This window comes from Anastrepha obliqua, chromosome 2 (genome assembly GCF_027943255.1).
Source record: "Anastrepha obliqua isolate idAnaObli1 chromosome 2, idAnaObli1_1.0, whole genome shotgun sequence".
In the NCBI taxonomy this organism is placed as follows: Eukaryota; Metazoa; Arthropoda; class Insecta; order Diptera; family Tephritidae; genus Anastrepha; species Anastrepha obliqua.
Window position 1 is genome coordinate 90721492 of NC_072893.1, and position 15591 is coordinate 90737082.

Below are 15591 nucleotides of genomic sequence, written 5' to 3' on the forward strand. Positions count from 1 at the left end.
GCATTTGGGCCTACGAAAAGTCAAATCTAGTTTGGTACCGAAAACTCTCAATTTCTTGGAAAAAAGTCGTCGCGTTGATGTGTGGGAAACAATGCTTTCAGACTATCAGGACAAGCTCAAATGCATCATTACGGGAGATGAGACTTGGATTTATGCTTACGACCCTGAAACTACCGACCAATCAAGCGAATATCGTGCTAAAGGCGAAGTCAGACCGAAAAGAGCACGTCAAAGTCGTTCAAAAGCGTTATGCGTCGTTTACGTGAAGCAATTCGTCTAAAAAGACCAGAATTATGGGCGAACAACTCTTGGTTTTTGCATTACGATAATGCACCGTCTCACACTGCACTCGTTCTTCGTGACCATTTTGCCAAAAATTCCCCGCATATCGTTCCGCAACCACCGTATTCGCCTGATTTGGCTCCGTGTGATTTCTGGCTATTCCCAAAACTCAAGAGACCACTCCGGGGAACGCGTTTCGAGTCGATTGAGGAGATAAAAGCTGAGTCGAAGAAGGTGCTGATGGCTATACCGGAAATGGACTATTTGGCATGTTTCGGGGATTGGGAAAATCGTTGGCGTAAGTGTATTTCATCGAGAGGAGATTATTTTGAAGGGGATGAAATTGATTTACAAGAATAAATAAAGATTTTTCATTTTACAACCAAATTCTCCTTACTTCTTGCCAACAGTGCATAGTATATATATATGTATGTATCTGTCTATAATTTTCAAAGTGGCCTGAGTCATGTTTTTCTTGTTACGAGACAATTAACGGATAAACATATAAATTGAGACATATTCCTTTATTATTATAAGTGTTTTATGTGACCTTAAATTATGAAAATTTATTACGAATGCAAAGTGGCATACTAATTTCGCACAAAATTGCTTTTTTATAAACTTTAAAACTAATTCATTTTAACCTTTATTAACTTTCAGATTCATAAGATGTTTTTATAAGATCGAAGAGGTAAAAGGTAGTAGGCATTTTTTATATTTGTCTGCTGATGCTGGCCCTCTGGTTTAGTATAAATATAATGGATACAAATCAATATTCCGAAATTTTTTTCGTGAAAGTTGAAAAACGTAGGATGCAGTATCATCAAAAGATGATGCGTATGTGCATATCAGCACGGTTACCTTAGGTTGTTCTAGTTGCCCACTCAGGCTCATACCCCTTTGTGATGCCGCATATGGAACATTTCTTTATCTCTCCTAAAAGTATATTCGATGTATGTCTACTCATCAGTCAGTTGAATGCCATGTCTTGTTAGTTCATTCCTCCTGCAGCTCCCCTCGACGCTAGTGAGCAGGAACCCAAGTTACTTTTGGGTGAAATGGCTCAGGCATTCCGTTAAAAATATACGGCAATTATTGGCTACCTTAGAGGTTGTCCGCTGCCTTGTGAGAGATTTTAACGTCTCCTCACCAGCAGTGAAAATGTGTTATAGATATCGATTCATACTATACTAATTATACGAATTTTATTATTGCCATCAGAGTAGTAACAATACATCCGCTAATTTTGGAGAATTCGAAAAAATATTGTACAACAATAAAAAATTGTAAAGCTAACATTCGATGGATATCGTATTTTTCCTATATGTTAAGCTCGAAATCCCGATTTGAGGTACCAAGCTGCTCTGGATCAAGGAATGCATTAAAAGTAAATTTCAATTTTGATATCTCACATTTCGCTGGCGGACGAGCGAACTACCTGACTGAGCTTATCCGGTGAAAAAGTCATGAAAGCCTTTTCCACATTTTCTCTGGGGAACGAAAATAGGATATTTGTTATATATGTGCAACGGGTGTACCTTCAATCGAATAATTAAGTTCATTGAATCTTTGGTGTTTTCGCCACAAACCATAGGTGGGCATCCTTATACCTGTAACTCATTGAAGTTAGTAAAGCGGGAAAACTAATACTTACAAACGTTATTTAATTGTTGCAACTATGGAAATGTGTACACGTGCATATGTATATACGCATAGTAATACTCTACCACAACTCCTGTACTTCATTCCGTTAGGAAAAATTACTCATACGCCACCGGACTACATTCACTCACTGTAAAATCAGCAATATGAATAAAAAAGTAGCAAATAAGTAGAAACCAAACTCTAACAATAACAACAATCAAATAAATACATTTTCACTTAGCGGTAGGGCATTCGTGGTCCAACAACCACGATAACAATTGTGAAATATACTGAAAATAATTCACCAAATCCGATATATAACTGTAAATTCCATTTATTTACACTTACACACACATTTATGTGCGAGTGCGCGTGCATAAAATCAAAAATATAAATCAAAGTGCATTTTGGTCGTTGGTTTGTCGTTTGCTTTTGCGGAGCGACGCTGGTTGACTGACTTGTAGTTGTTATTGCTTATTGCCACAGCAACAAGCACAAAGTTTCTGTACAAGCATGGTGCACTAATTGATTTATGCCACACGACGACAATTAGAGCGCTACCAAACTTTTGTAACTGGGTTTTTATGCTCTATTTCAGCATACGGATTAGGGCAGAGCAACTTTTTTTGCATTTAGCTTTTCCACACCATTTCTAGCTGGATTTTATAAAGGGTAGGATGTTAGAAAGAATTAATTCCGCTTTCGAAACGCACTCTGGAATAGGCAACTGGGTTTTTATTACAATAATGCAGATCCTAAATTTGAAAATAAAATCTCTGATATAACTTTTTATATGAGAGTTGTATTTATAACGTGATCCCTCAGCAATATTTAAAATGACTCAGAATAAAGTAAAGTAACTAAACAATCCTACTGTCTAAACTCAAATTGACTATTTTTAAAATCCAATAGACCCTTTCCAAAAATAAATTGACTATTCTAAAATTGGTTATTTTAAAACAAATTGACTATTCTAACATCTGATTTACCCTTTCTAAAATCCAAGTGACTTTTCTAAAATCCAATTGAACTTTTCTAAAACCCAAGTGACTTTTCTAAAATTTAATTGACTATTCTAAAATCCAAGTAGCTTTTCTAAAATTTAATTGAGTATTCTAAAATCTAACTGAACTTTTCTAAAATCCCATTTAACTTTCTAGAATAAAATTCTACATGCAACTGCAAATACGCTGAAACAGATTTGCTTGCAGGAAATTGGTCAAGATTTTTATATTTCAAAAACAACCAGTTCCTGTAGAGAATGGAAGAAGGACTAGCAGAACAGGCTGGGCTTTTATGCAAACTAAAGTCTATATGAATAAACCAAGCAAGCTGAAGCACACCATTTGAGTCAAAATTTTAGCTTGTTTTATTTAAAAAAAAATCTAAGCGTGTCTCAGGCCTAAGCCTTTGAAATATCCCCATGCCTAAGTAAAGTTAATGACACAGTATGTATTTTATAAATTAACACAAGTAATACTTAGAAAATATTTATTTTTATGGATCCATTTTCACTACCATCCACTACATCAGTAGCATTTTTTGGTTGAAACAATTGCGGGGGCTATCTCAGCACACGAAGCTTTGAAAGGCACCAAAGGAATTAAAGAAAATTGTTGAAAAAATGAGAATTTTAAATTGGAGTAAAAACTAACTCGTGAATTTAAACTATTTAATTTTATTTATAGAAAAATTTATTTATTAGATCAACCCGTTTCAACTTTTAATTTTTATTCTGTCCCTATCAAAGCAAAAACAGACGATGCAAATGTCTTTTTTCTGCTTCCAGTGAGAATGCATTTTTTAAGTATATCACTGCATCGCAAGCTATCTAAAATCTCATTTCGAATGAAAGTGACTGTTAATTCATGATTTATGTAATGCCATTTGTCAAACCTCAACACATGTGGCAGCCACATGTCACAAAAAATAAAAGTGTAACCACAAGTTACGCGCTAGTTATGATGGTTGAAACGGGGTGGACTGCAATGGACTAAACTGCCACTTAAATAGCTGTTGCATGTATAAGGTATATATTTAAGTGGTTAATATTGGCGTGAGGGAATAACAGAGGTTTGTTGATTTTAGTTTTTTCCGATTTCTTACGCCACTTGACAGTTGTTTCTTGACAAAAACTGAAGACTGAAAACTGAATGTGGGAAACGAATAAAAGAATTGGTACGAAAGTTACGACATTAACTTGGCTCTCACACTTTTGTAAGTGATAAGATGTTTCCAATCTTCCCTCCATTTCCTTACCTTTGCCATTTAAAATTTATAAATTCTCAAACATTCTAATATCTGTAAATCTTCATTATAGATTAAATAAATATTACGGCAGATATTTCAAACATCCAGGCAATAAATAGGTGTTCTAAGACCTTGGAGCTTGGTCGGATTAGTAAATATAAGCTATCGTGGTACGATAATTCGCGTCTTTTCATAAGCTACCCAGCTAAGTATCACGACGAATTCCACTTAAGAGAATCCGGATCATTTTTATGGGCGCTAGTTGCACTGGTTTAAAAGTTCTGTTTTAGTAGTACGAAGGGGATGAAGCATTAACAGTTTGATATATTCCTCTTCTTTTTGTACAAAATACATTCGGGATGCTTAAAAAAGATTAAGAAGGTTACTTCCTTGCAAGGAAAATACAAGTAAACAAAAAAATTTCAAAGAAAATTCAAATACCGTTATATATTCTATAGAACTTTGCTGTTTGGAAAATGTCAGCATTTCAGATGAAATATTTATGGAGAATGAAGGTTCTGTAATTAATAACAGAAATCGATATTTCAAATAAAAGTCGGTGTTTAAGCCAAATACGTAGCATTAACATTTTTTACACAAACTCTTATTCAATTTGAAACTTATCTCTGAAATAGAAGCTTTTCCAGTTTGGTTGGCTGGTTTAAGGGTGACCCCGCATCGGAGTGTCACATAGACCGCAAGTTGGGTCCGTTGTGTTGCCCTAGAGCTCATTATATTGTATGATTTCCCCACCTAACCGAGATTTTTATAATAGATTTTGGTCAAAGATATTAATTCGTTTCGAGCATTTGATGAGAGATTCGATTTTCAGGTCCGAGAGTACTGAAAGATTGTCAATTGTTAGAGAGCCTAGAAGAGCGAGTCGACTTCTGGCTAGACCGGGACAACTGCACAGCAAATGCCTGCTCGATACTTCCTCATCTTCGTCTTCGCAGTATCTGCACAGGTCGTCTTGAGGAACCCCGAGCCGACGTGCGTGAGTGCCCAAGAGGCAGTGGCCGGTGATAAGAGATATTATATGCCTTAGTTCGTGTTTCGAAACTCTTATAAGGGTTTTTGTCTGTTTCAGGGGATGGCCAGATTTGTCTGGTCGTAACGCAAGAAGTTTCCACTCGCCACCTCCGATCAGTAATGCTGATTTTCCAGTTTACTTCATATAACTTCATGTACCAATTACAAAAGCCTGTGCTGCCGAACTAACGACGAAAAAAAAAACGCATAGATAAGATCTTAAATTGAACCAGATCTCTATCTGTTTTACTTGCATGCAAAGTTTTTGTCCGGATCCTCATCATTGACCACTGCAATACAACTATTGAGAAGTATTGTACAATACGCTGCACAGTAGGTGGAAAAAACTAGTAGAAGCCATCCCCTTAACTCGAAATTTAACTTATGGAAACAAATGGAAGAGGTTTCAATCTCTAAATTTGAATGCATTTTTAACAATAAGTCTTCTGGAAGATATTATACCTATACTCCAAAAACGGGTTAATGACAGACCTAATTTTATTAGAAGTATAATTTTTAACTGCTGTATAATAGAGGCACAAAATTAAAGATCCAATTTTAATGTTGAATAACTTTTCTACTAAATAAAAGAATTACTTTAAGCAACGAAAATCTTTATTTTGACCTTTACGAAATCCATTTCTTATTTCTAGTTTACAAGAGTCAGATATGATTGGCATACGAGGTCCATGTGAAAATAATACATCCTATACTAGAGTGATTAATTTTGCGCCAGCTTGACAATAGTTCTTCGGCAAATAATTGTAACAAAAGTACCAAAAAAATTTTGCAAGTGAGTGTGACGCTATAGTTCTTTAGAGTATTTCTTGGATTTTAAATTTTTCATTTTATTCGATTGGGCGTATGGGTGATATTTACTACAACTGTGCCCTTCAAAATATGCTAAAATAGGAACTCCGATGTACATAATTGCAAAGTTTCTACGCGCAAATACGATCCTGACTAGTCTGGAAGTAGTCTCTGCTTTGATATAATAGGGCCATAAAATACCAAGATCGGGCACAGAACGTCTTACTTCGGCTCAAACTGGCTATGTTTTTTGAATGGTATCGCGTATAAAAATTATAAATCGCACAGACTGGGCTACTGACACTATCTAACGCAGAAGTTTCTATGTTTTTTTTTATGTATACAGAGTTCATAGAGTATTTGAGGATATCCATATAGGTGGATAGAACTTCCCGAAACCAATATTTTTCTTTTTCCTCCTTTTCAGATAAGACATGGAGCACTACAACTTAACTCAAGAAATAAAGAGACATGCAGTTATCGTCACTATATGTGCAAATCAGAACGATTTAGAAATCTTTAACTTTAAGGACCAATGACGATTTTTGCGAGGGGCGTTAATAGTTCTCAGGCTTTATCCGTCGGATTGTTGATGAAGATATCCGACATAAGTCCAATTTTTTCATTAGTTTACGCTCGACTTTTCAAATTGATTGTTAAATATCTCGGAACCAGCCGGTTTCGAGCTCCAATTCGTTTATATGTTTTTGCTATTATACCTGTAAATGGAAGGACAACAATTTTAATTGGAGTTCTTAACTAGATTCTTAAGTGAATTTTCTGAAAATCTGAAAAAAGATGTGAAAGCAAAATTTAAATACTTAAACTTGAATATGTAAAAATTGTAACTAAGTTTAACAGGAAAATTTCTGATGTTAAAAATTATACTTTTTGGATGAGCTCCTTTTATGTTTAGACGCTCGGAAGAATATAAAGCTGACCATCAAACTGAAGACCCTTTTAGATTTCCTGGGTATCTTACTAAATATTTCCTTCCCAATAGCTTAAAAATTACGAGGGGTGCCTTTTATATTTCGGAATTTGGCAACCCTGGTGTTGTGATCTGGCAACTGACAGTTGTATCGCAAAGTTTGACATTTTCTGGCTTTTACGTACTCAGAACGTTTTGAAATACCAGCGCTATTTGTGTTGTTTACAGTAACTTAAAAGATTCATCTCGGTCCAAAAATGGAATTAAATCGTGAACATTTTCGTGCGATTATTTTTTACAACTTTGGATTAACTCAGCAATATTGCATGGATGAACTTTATTAATTTTTTGACGATGAAGCTCCATCAAGGACCAGTGTTTATCGATGATATGGGGAAGGCAATCGTGGTCGTAGTTCACTCGAGGACGAATTTCGTGAAGGTCATCCAAAATCAGTTGTTGTTCCGAAAACCATTGATGCTGTGCGCGAACTGATATTGCAAGATCGTCATGTGACCTATCGTGAGATTGAGACAATCGTAGGCATTAGTGGGACCAGCATACATTCAATATTGCATAAACATTTGACTGTCAAAAAAATTTGTTCGCGTTGGTTCCCACACAATTTGTCAATCGCTCAAAAAAAGGGTCGTGTCGATTGGTCGAAGGAAATGCTCAAAAAATACGATCGCGGGGCTTCGAAACACGTCTATGACATCGTGACAGGTGATGAATCATGGATTTACACGTATGAGCCCGAAAGTAAACAGCAGTCGACTGTATGTGTGTTTCAAGATGAGCCAAATCCAACAAAAGTTGTTCGCGCACGAAGCACTTCCAAGCAAATGGTCGCTTGTTTTTTCGGAAAAACTGGACATGTCGCAACCGTACCACTAGAACAACGCAGAACAGTAAATTCTGAGTGGTACACAGCCATTTGTTTGCCAGTTGTCTTCCAAGAAATTAGGAAAACCAATCGCCAAAGACGGATCACTCTTCACCAGGACAATGCGAGCTCTCACACATCGGCTCAAATAACTGCATTTTTGAGCACCCAAAACATCGAATTAATGGGTCATCCGCCGTTTAGTCCTGACTTGGCACCGAATGACTTATTTTTATTCGCGTACGTAAAAAACAAACTGAGAGGTCAACGTTTTTCGACACCTGAAGAAGCGGTTGCGGCATTCAGAATGCATATTTTGGAGGTACCTCTTTCAGAGTGGCAAAAGTGCTTCGATAATTGGTTCAAACGTATGCAAAAGTGTATAGATCTTCATGGAGAATATTTTGAAAAATAATAAAGTGATTTTCGATGATTAAAATTTGTTTTTGTTCTCTAGTCCCGACATATAAAAGGCACCCCTCGTATAACTTTCGACAAACTCATCTTTTGCCGCCGTTCGTCCAACGAACGCCGCGCAGTGGGTAATGAGCCTGAAAATTTGTTTCAGATTTTCTTTCTGAAATTTATTACTTATTGAACTATATTCAAATATAAACAAAATATAAAAAATAGTTATTTGTTTCAAGAGACAGCGCTCTAAAACGGACATCACTCTAGCAGACTATTTAGTCTTCATCACAAGAGGTGGGTGTCAATCTATTAAAAATGTTATATTAATATATAATTTATTCTCGGCCTAGTAAACATAAATATTTTATTTAAATCAATTTATCTTCTTTTCGTGCCGTTTTTAATTCAATGGACTGCATCTGTTTTTCTTTTCCGACGGTTTTGTTGTGAAGTAGCACTAATTATTTCTATACTAACTGGTTGGGATTAATACCTTTTCCAGCTACAATTTTCTGCAATTCTTCTTGTAAAAACCCATTTTACAAACGAATCTATTTTTCTGAATAGTGCAAGCAATACAAATTATATTTAAATAACGAACTTTTAAACAACTTCATAGATGACGGCATACATACATCGATAGTTTAAGGGAAAAAACGAATAAAAACCTTGCACTCAAACGAGGAAATGAAACCATTCTTAGTTGATATGAGTCTTTTTTAGGATATCTGCTCTCAATTTGTGTATAAATCAGCTTGCACACTCTTGTAATTTGTATGATACTAGGACTTTTCCTTACCTTTTTCGGTTTTCAAAACCGTTTGTGTTTAAGCTTGTATGGGAGGTGTGCGTAAAAATGAACCGATTGCAGCCATTTTAAAGTTCTTTACTTATTAAAGCTGATAATATTAGAGGCACTTTTCCCAATAGGGTTTTTTTTCAGCATTCATTAATATTTCATCATGAAAAGACGTTTTATAATCGTGCAATTCTATTACGAAAATTGATGGCGCCAATGTAACAGTGAATGGCGAACGCTATCACGGCCCGTTAAACGGCTTTTTGATGCCGGAAATTGAAACGTGTAATCTCCACAACATTTGGTTCCAACACAACGCGCCTACTTGCCATACAGCTCGTGAAAGAATGGATTTACTGCGTCGTCGTTTTGGTGAGCAATTTATTTCTCGTCTCGGACCAGTGGATTGGCTACCATAAATATATGCGTTCTTGATGTTATGTTTATATGGGAGGCATGAGTTGAAGTTAATCAATTTTTTTCATTTTTGGAGTTTTTACTTTCTATATTTTGTTTAAATATATGGATGAAATTTTGTAGTTCTACATTCATCATTTTTAAGCATTTTTTGAAGTTGGGCTTGTATGTGATATAATTGGCGCTTACACTTAGTGTTTTACCGAGCCCCTCATCCTATTTGTGGTGTGCGTCATGATGTTGTTCCTCAAATGAAAGAACCTACAGTTTAAGCTGGAGGTTTTCCGTTGCCTACCGAGGGTCGGCTGCTATTAGAAAATCTTTTTCTATCATTTTGGTGTTTCATTCACGTAGATTCGAACCTACGCACTTCCGAATGGTAGTCACGCACCAACCCATTTAGCTACGGCGGCCGGAAAAGGAAAATATCTACGCCTACTCCTTTCAATTTTCACCAAAAAAAAAAAATAAAGCTGAATCACTGTGAGATTTTCTTTATTATTTCGTATAATTTTGCTGCCCGGAAGTAGTTTTTGTAATTGTAAGCAATGGCTTATATTACTTTAACTGGCACATAATTCCCTCGCCGCACTTCCGTTATACAACGCTACGCGAAAACACAAAAAAATATTTTTTCTCTCAGCGCATCCGGTAATGTTAAGACCAGAAAGACTTTTTTATTATTTTTATAATTTTTTTTTTTTTTTTTTTTTTTTTTTTTTGAAAAGTATGTTCTCTTTAATAAACATCTCTTAGTCCACACATAATTCTGACGCTTACATTTTATGGCATTTTTCCCACTAGTAAGTCAAGTTAACTTTTATTTTTACACCTTCGAATTTACCCATCCTAATGTTCTGTCTAAACGCCAATACACAACATCAGCCGTCGACTGTCCCTCAGCACCTATTCGTTCATTTATTCATTCATGCGACGTGTTCACACCACTAAATTTATTTGCGAATGGCGTATTTTACTTTTTACACACAAACACAAATTTATAATTCTATATGTATGTATGTATGCGCATGCGGTAGAGAAGAGCATGAACAATAATGCACTACAATGCTGCTCGTCGCTGCCATTCATTGTGGCCATTTTCAGTGCCACTAACACTAACCCCTTTACCGTTTACATACATTTCCTCCTCACCTCAGCACCCCTTGACCCTTTCATTCTACTGCAAACACATATCATTACATTGTTTTGTGCCCATCAATTCATCACACGCTCATTCGCTCATTCACTTTTTTCATTTACCCTTCAACGATTTATGCTTGCATTTGTCCACTGTGACTTTAAATTCCTATTGTTGTTATTGTTGTGCTGTCATTAATCAAACAACTTAACGCTATGGCATAAAATTTCTGACTTGCAAAATTTATATACTGCATGGCATAGCAAAATTTCACAATTTTTATTTTAAGTGAATATTTAGTAAATTTTAGGTATTTTTGGGTTCGGTGGCTGGTTATACACATTGGCTAAAAATAAATAAATGCGCTTATATGTATGTGCATACATTTACATTTCGTATTCAAATTTTGGTGAGGCTTTTTGTTATTGTATGAATTTGCTGTCGCCTAGTCTGTTGACTGGTTAGCCTCGCTTGGTTGGTTAGTTTTGAGCTGTCATTGTAAATTTTCGTAAGCCGGCGGTTTCCATACAAATACCTACAGACCCACAACTCACGCATATGTATGTATGTGTAAGTGCGCAGCACGACTCTTGCGTTCGCCTGTTGGTAAATACAACTATTTTATTTTTTTGTATTTGTGTGCATAAATTGCCAATTTGTTTATGAAAAACGACAAACCGCAGTGCTTAGTTAACTGTGAATTTATAGCATTTGTCGGTTGCATTTGATTTAGCAAAATAAAGGGATATATTGTTAATAAATTTTAAAAGCAAAACTAAACGAGTGCATTTGGTGTTTAATGTTTATCTATTTGTTGGCATTTTGTAGCTAATGATTAGAAAAAATTCCATAATTTTTATACAAAAATATACGAAATTTTGTGTGATTTAACAAATGAAATCAAATATATAAAGCAAAAAGAGTTAATATAATCATAATTTGTATATTAGAAGAATTGAAGGATGAAGCGGTAGCTGACGATTTTGGCTGTATGACTCTCACGCAAACCCCACTGTGAACTTTAAACGCCAAACTATAGAAGAAGTTATTACTGATATCATTATACCCGACACTGTCAAGGGCAACCTTCTAAGTTTATTTCAGCAATAAAAAAGCTTCTCACAAAAATCACCTGCCCTTTCTTTGATAACATAAATCTATTAAGGGCTAGGCTGTGCCAGCGGTTTGCTTAGGCATAGCATCAGGGCCACCCTTGTTGGAGAAATCAGTCTGGAGATTTCAGACTAATATTTGCAAACGACTGGGGGGATGTTCGCTTAGTATCTCGCCTCCAATCTGAGATAGCGTGTTTCCATCGGCCTTTTTTCCAGACTGTACTTTAGCGTTGCACTTCACTAATATCTGCCCGCCTCAGTGGGTATCTGTGGGCCTATTGTGCTACTGCGGACAGTAGCAAAGTGAACCTTCTCGAGGGATTCTATTATGGATGAAATGAGTTAGGAAAAATAATAAAGCGAGGGATTTACAAACCTCGTCTCAACTGGCCGATCTGGTGGAGCTACACCTCCAGCATCGCCAGGTACTAACTCCAAAACAGAGAGTAGCAAGTCTCATGGAGGGCAAAGATACCAAAGTACCTAATAAATATGGATAATAATAATAATAATATTAGTTATTTAAGAATCTGCATTAATCCTTCACATGTATTTTAAAAATTACATTAAGCCCTACAACGGTGACTATGCCTTTCATTCCAACAAATGCCAGTAGGTGTGTCCGGCTAACTTTAGGCAAGCTGCAATGCACTCAGATTGAATGTATCTTAGTATGGCTTTTCTGTAAAGGCCTTAGATTTGTCCAAGCAAAGTCAGTTGCCAGTTCGGAGAGAGCTGACTTCACAAATTATCTGCACGGTAGCCTCTCGTCAGGTGAATATTTCTTGAAACTGCGCCGCAGATGAATAAGCAGAGAAAGACTCAAATTATTTATGGAATGAAAGCCGTAACCGCTAATTTCCTTCATAAAGTTATACTTTTTATTTTCATCAAGCTATTTCATGTCGAGTGATCAAATTATTTTGAACAATGTCGTCAATTATTTTTAAAATTAGTTCATCCCAGGCCCGAGTATAATAAAAAATAAATTAGAAATTAATAAATTAGAATTTTGAAAAAAGTTTAATAATTCTGAGATTTATTCTATGTTGAAAATTTGGTATGGAATTTTAGAAAGTAGCATTTCTTCCGTATTTTTTAACATTTTTATATTTATTTATATATATGAGCTAGCCAGTTAGGGTCCTTATTTTCCACTTCTTGAAAACAGAGGCAACATTGGAAATCCTATGGCAAATTGCTACTTAAGGATTAAAAATAATATTCTCCAGGAGGCCAATAGGTCACGTGTGTTACTACCAGGCTAATTTGGCCGCAAATATATAAGAGAAGATCAGAAGAGTTACTTAACCACTCAAGAGAGAACATCTCGAAGGTCATCGCTTGTGTCATCGGTCATTGGCTGTTAGGTAGGCACCCTTCTAGGCTAGGAATATTTTCGCATATTTTCCTTTGTAACCGTTCAGCATTAGGTAGGAGTAGCGCAAGGTTGTTGGGAAAATATCATTTTGACTTTATTCCAGCACCGAATAGTTCCGTAAGCTATAAAACCTATCCTACGCTTCATAAGGAGCCTAATTGGCTCCATGAACACTAACAGTAAGGTTCCCGTGTTATACAGTGGTATCAGAACAGACCTGCATGGTCTAAGAGAGTTTGGCTACTCTAAGCCGACTGCCACAAAAACCTAACCTAACCTAACCTAACCTGCAATAAAATACACTTAACAAAAAAATTGTTTTTAGAAAAAGGATTTTTTTATAATATTTTATATTATTAGCTGAAACAATGCTTAGCAGTCCCCATAGATTCAAATGTATAAATAATAATTTCTATGCAACTTTCAAGCATAATCTTGGTCATTAATGAAAAAGTAAAAAAAATCTGAGAGGGGCTGTTTGAAAAATGGCCACAAAGCAAAATTTGCCAAAAGTTTTAACAAAGAAAAAAAAAAACAAAATAAAAATACTTCACAAAAATAAATTGTTTAAAAAGTAAAAAAAAAAAATTTACAAAAAAATATAAAAATATTAAAAATAACTCTACACCAATATTTCCAACATTGAATAAATTTATAAAATTTTTAAAAAGTTGTTTCAGTTTACTTTTATTATGTATTAGGAGTATTGGAATTTAACTTAATTGTTTTTGTTAAAAATTCTTTTGTAATATAGTAAGTAGTCAGTAAGAATAATTGTTTATTGTTTAAAAAAATATAAAATAAAAATAAAAATAAAACTAAAAAAAATTAGCTAATTTTTATAAAAGTTCACGACTTGGCATGGAATCGATCTCCTTATTCTTCAAGTTCCGCATTTAAATCAACAAAAAGGCAAATGTTCAGATGGTCTGAGAAACGTTTCAGTATTAGAAGTCAATGGAAAAGGTATAACCCGCTGACATATAGTAATGGTCTCCCCATCAGTTTCCACAATAAACATGGCCTTGTTATTGGTATGCATTTTCAATTCAGTGATTTTTTAACACAGCTGTAGTAACGAGAACAAAGCGAAGAGTGGCACACCCTATATATGCCAGTGTCTGTTCTAAATACCAAAAATTCAGCATTAAAGCGAACTAATTAATGATTGACTAATTGACTTGTGTTCTCTCAGTAATTTTTTTATCAGGTTGTGAATGCCGTTAAACATCGTGTAAATATGATTCGATGAAATTGTTCTTCTCCTAATCAAAAAATTTGTAACTAAGTTGCTGACATTTTCGATCGACGAAAGGCATCACTCCAATCATTTGCGCATAGCTCAGGAATCACACCTTGACCGTGACATTAATTTTTGCAGCAAAGAATATTTTCGAGTACATAAATACCCAAGCAGGGAAACAATCCGGACCTCTTATCCATATTCCATCGATTTTATTTTTTTTATTTTTCTTTTTATTTTTCTTTTTAATAATAAAACGTTTTATCAATTTAAAGACTAAAAATCTTGTAATTAGACGTACTCAACTTGTCCAGAATCTCGCTGCGCATTTCCCAAAGATAGATTTATGTGGCCTAGCCTGGGATCAACTACTAAACAATTTATTTGCTTAAAGCAAATGACTCTGCAAAGAGGTACACTTTTTTAATTTTTTCATGCATTTTTATGTATTCTCAACTTTTTCAAAGCCCACCAAATTAATTTGTATTTCATCTCGTTAGCATTTTTTTTAAATAACCACATTTCCAAATAAGCAAAGTATATACAATTCTGGATTTCCGTAATGAACTCAAACGCAGCTCAAGGCAGACATACCTGGCCGCAAGTACAGTATATCTTTAGCAAAAAAATCACCAAATTGCGGTTATATGCAGCTTAAAACCTTTTTCATTAACAGACGACTATGCACACTCCGCTGCAATTATTTGGGGCAATGCAAAAATGTAAAAGCCATTCAGTTCGGCAGCAGCGACATTTACAAACGAATACCGGAGCAAGCGAAAGCGAACGGAAATCGCATATGAAGCAAATGGAAATGGAAACGGAAAAGAAGTAAAATTAAAGAAGTTCAAAGACTCTTTACAAATGTATCGTAAACGGTAGCCACCACTAAAAGTGCCCCGGTAAATGGCATTGCATTTTTTCTTTTTTTTTTTCAACAATATATTCTCCACTGTCCTGCTTACAATTTTTGTTGTCCACATTCAATTGCTATGGCAGTACTGGCGCTTGCTGATCGCGTTTTCTGACCTCCTGTCTTCTCAGTCTCTTATCCTACTGTTAGCCGGTTCATTGGCGCATAATCCAGTGGAAAATTCAATTTATTCCACACATCTTGTGAATGACCTTTTTCGAGTGGATTGTCCTTTTTTGGAGTTTTGCATTTTCTTTTCACTGTCATGCTCTGTACTCTTCCATAGTTTTCTGTTGCGGTTCGTCTGCTTTTCTTGAGTGGGAATTATTTTAGTTTTTA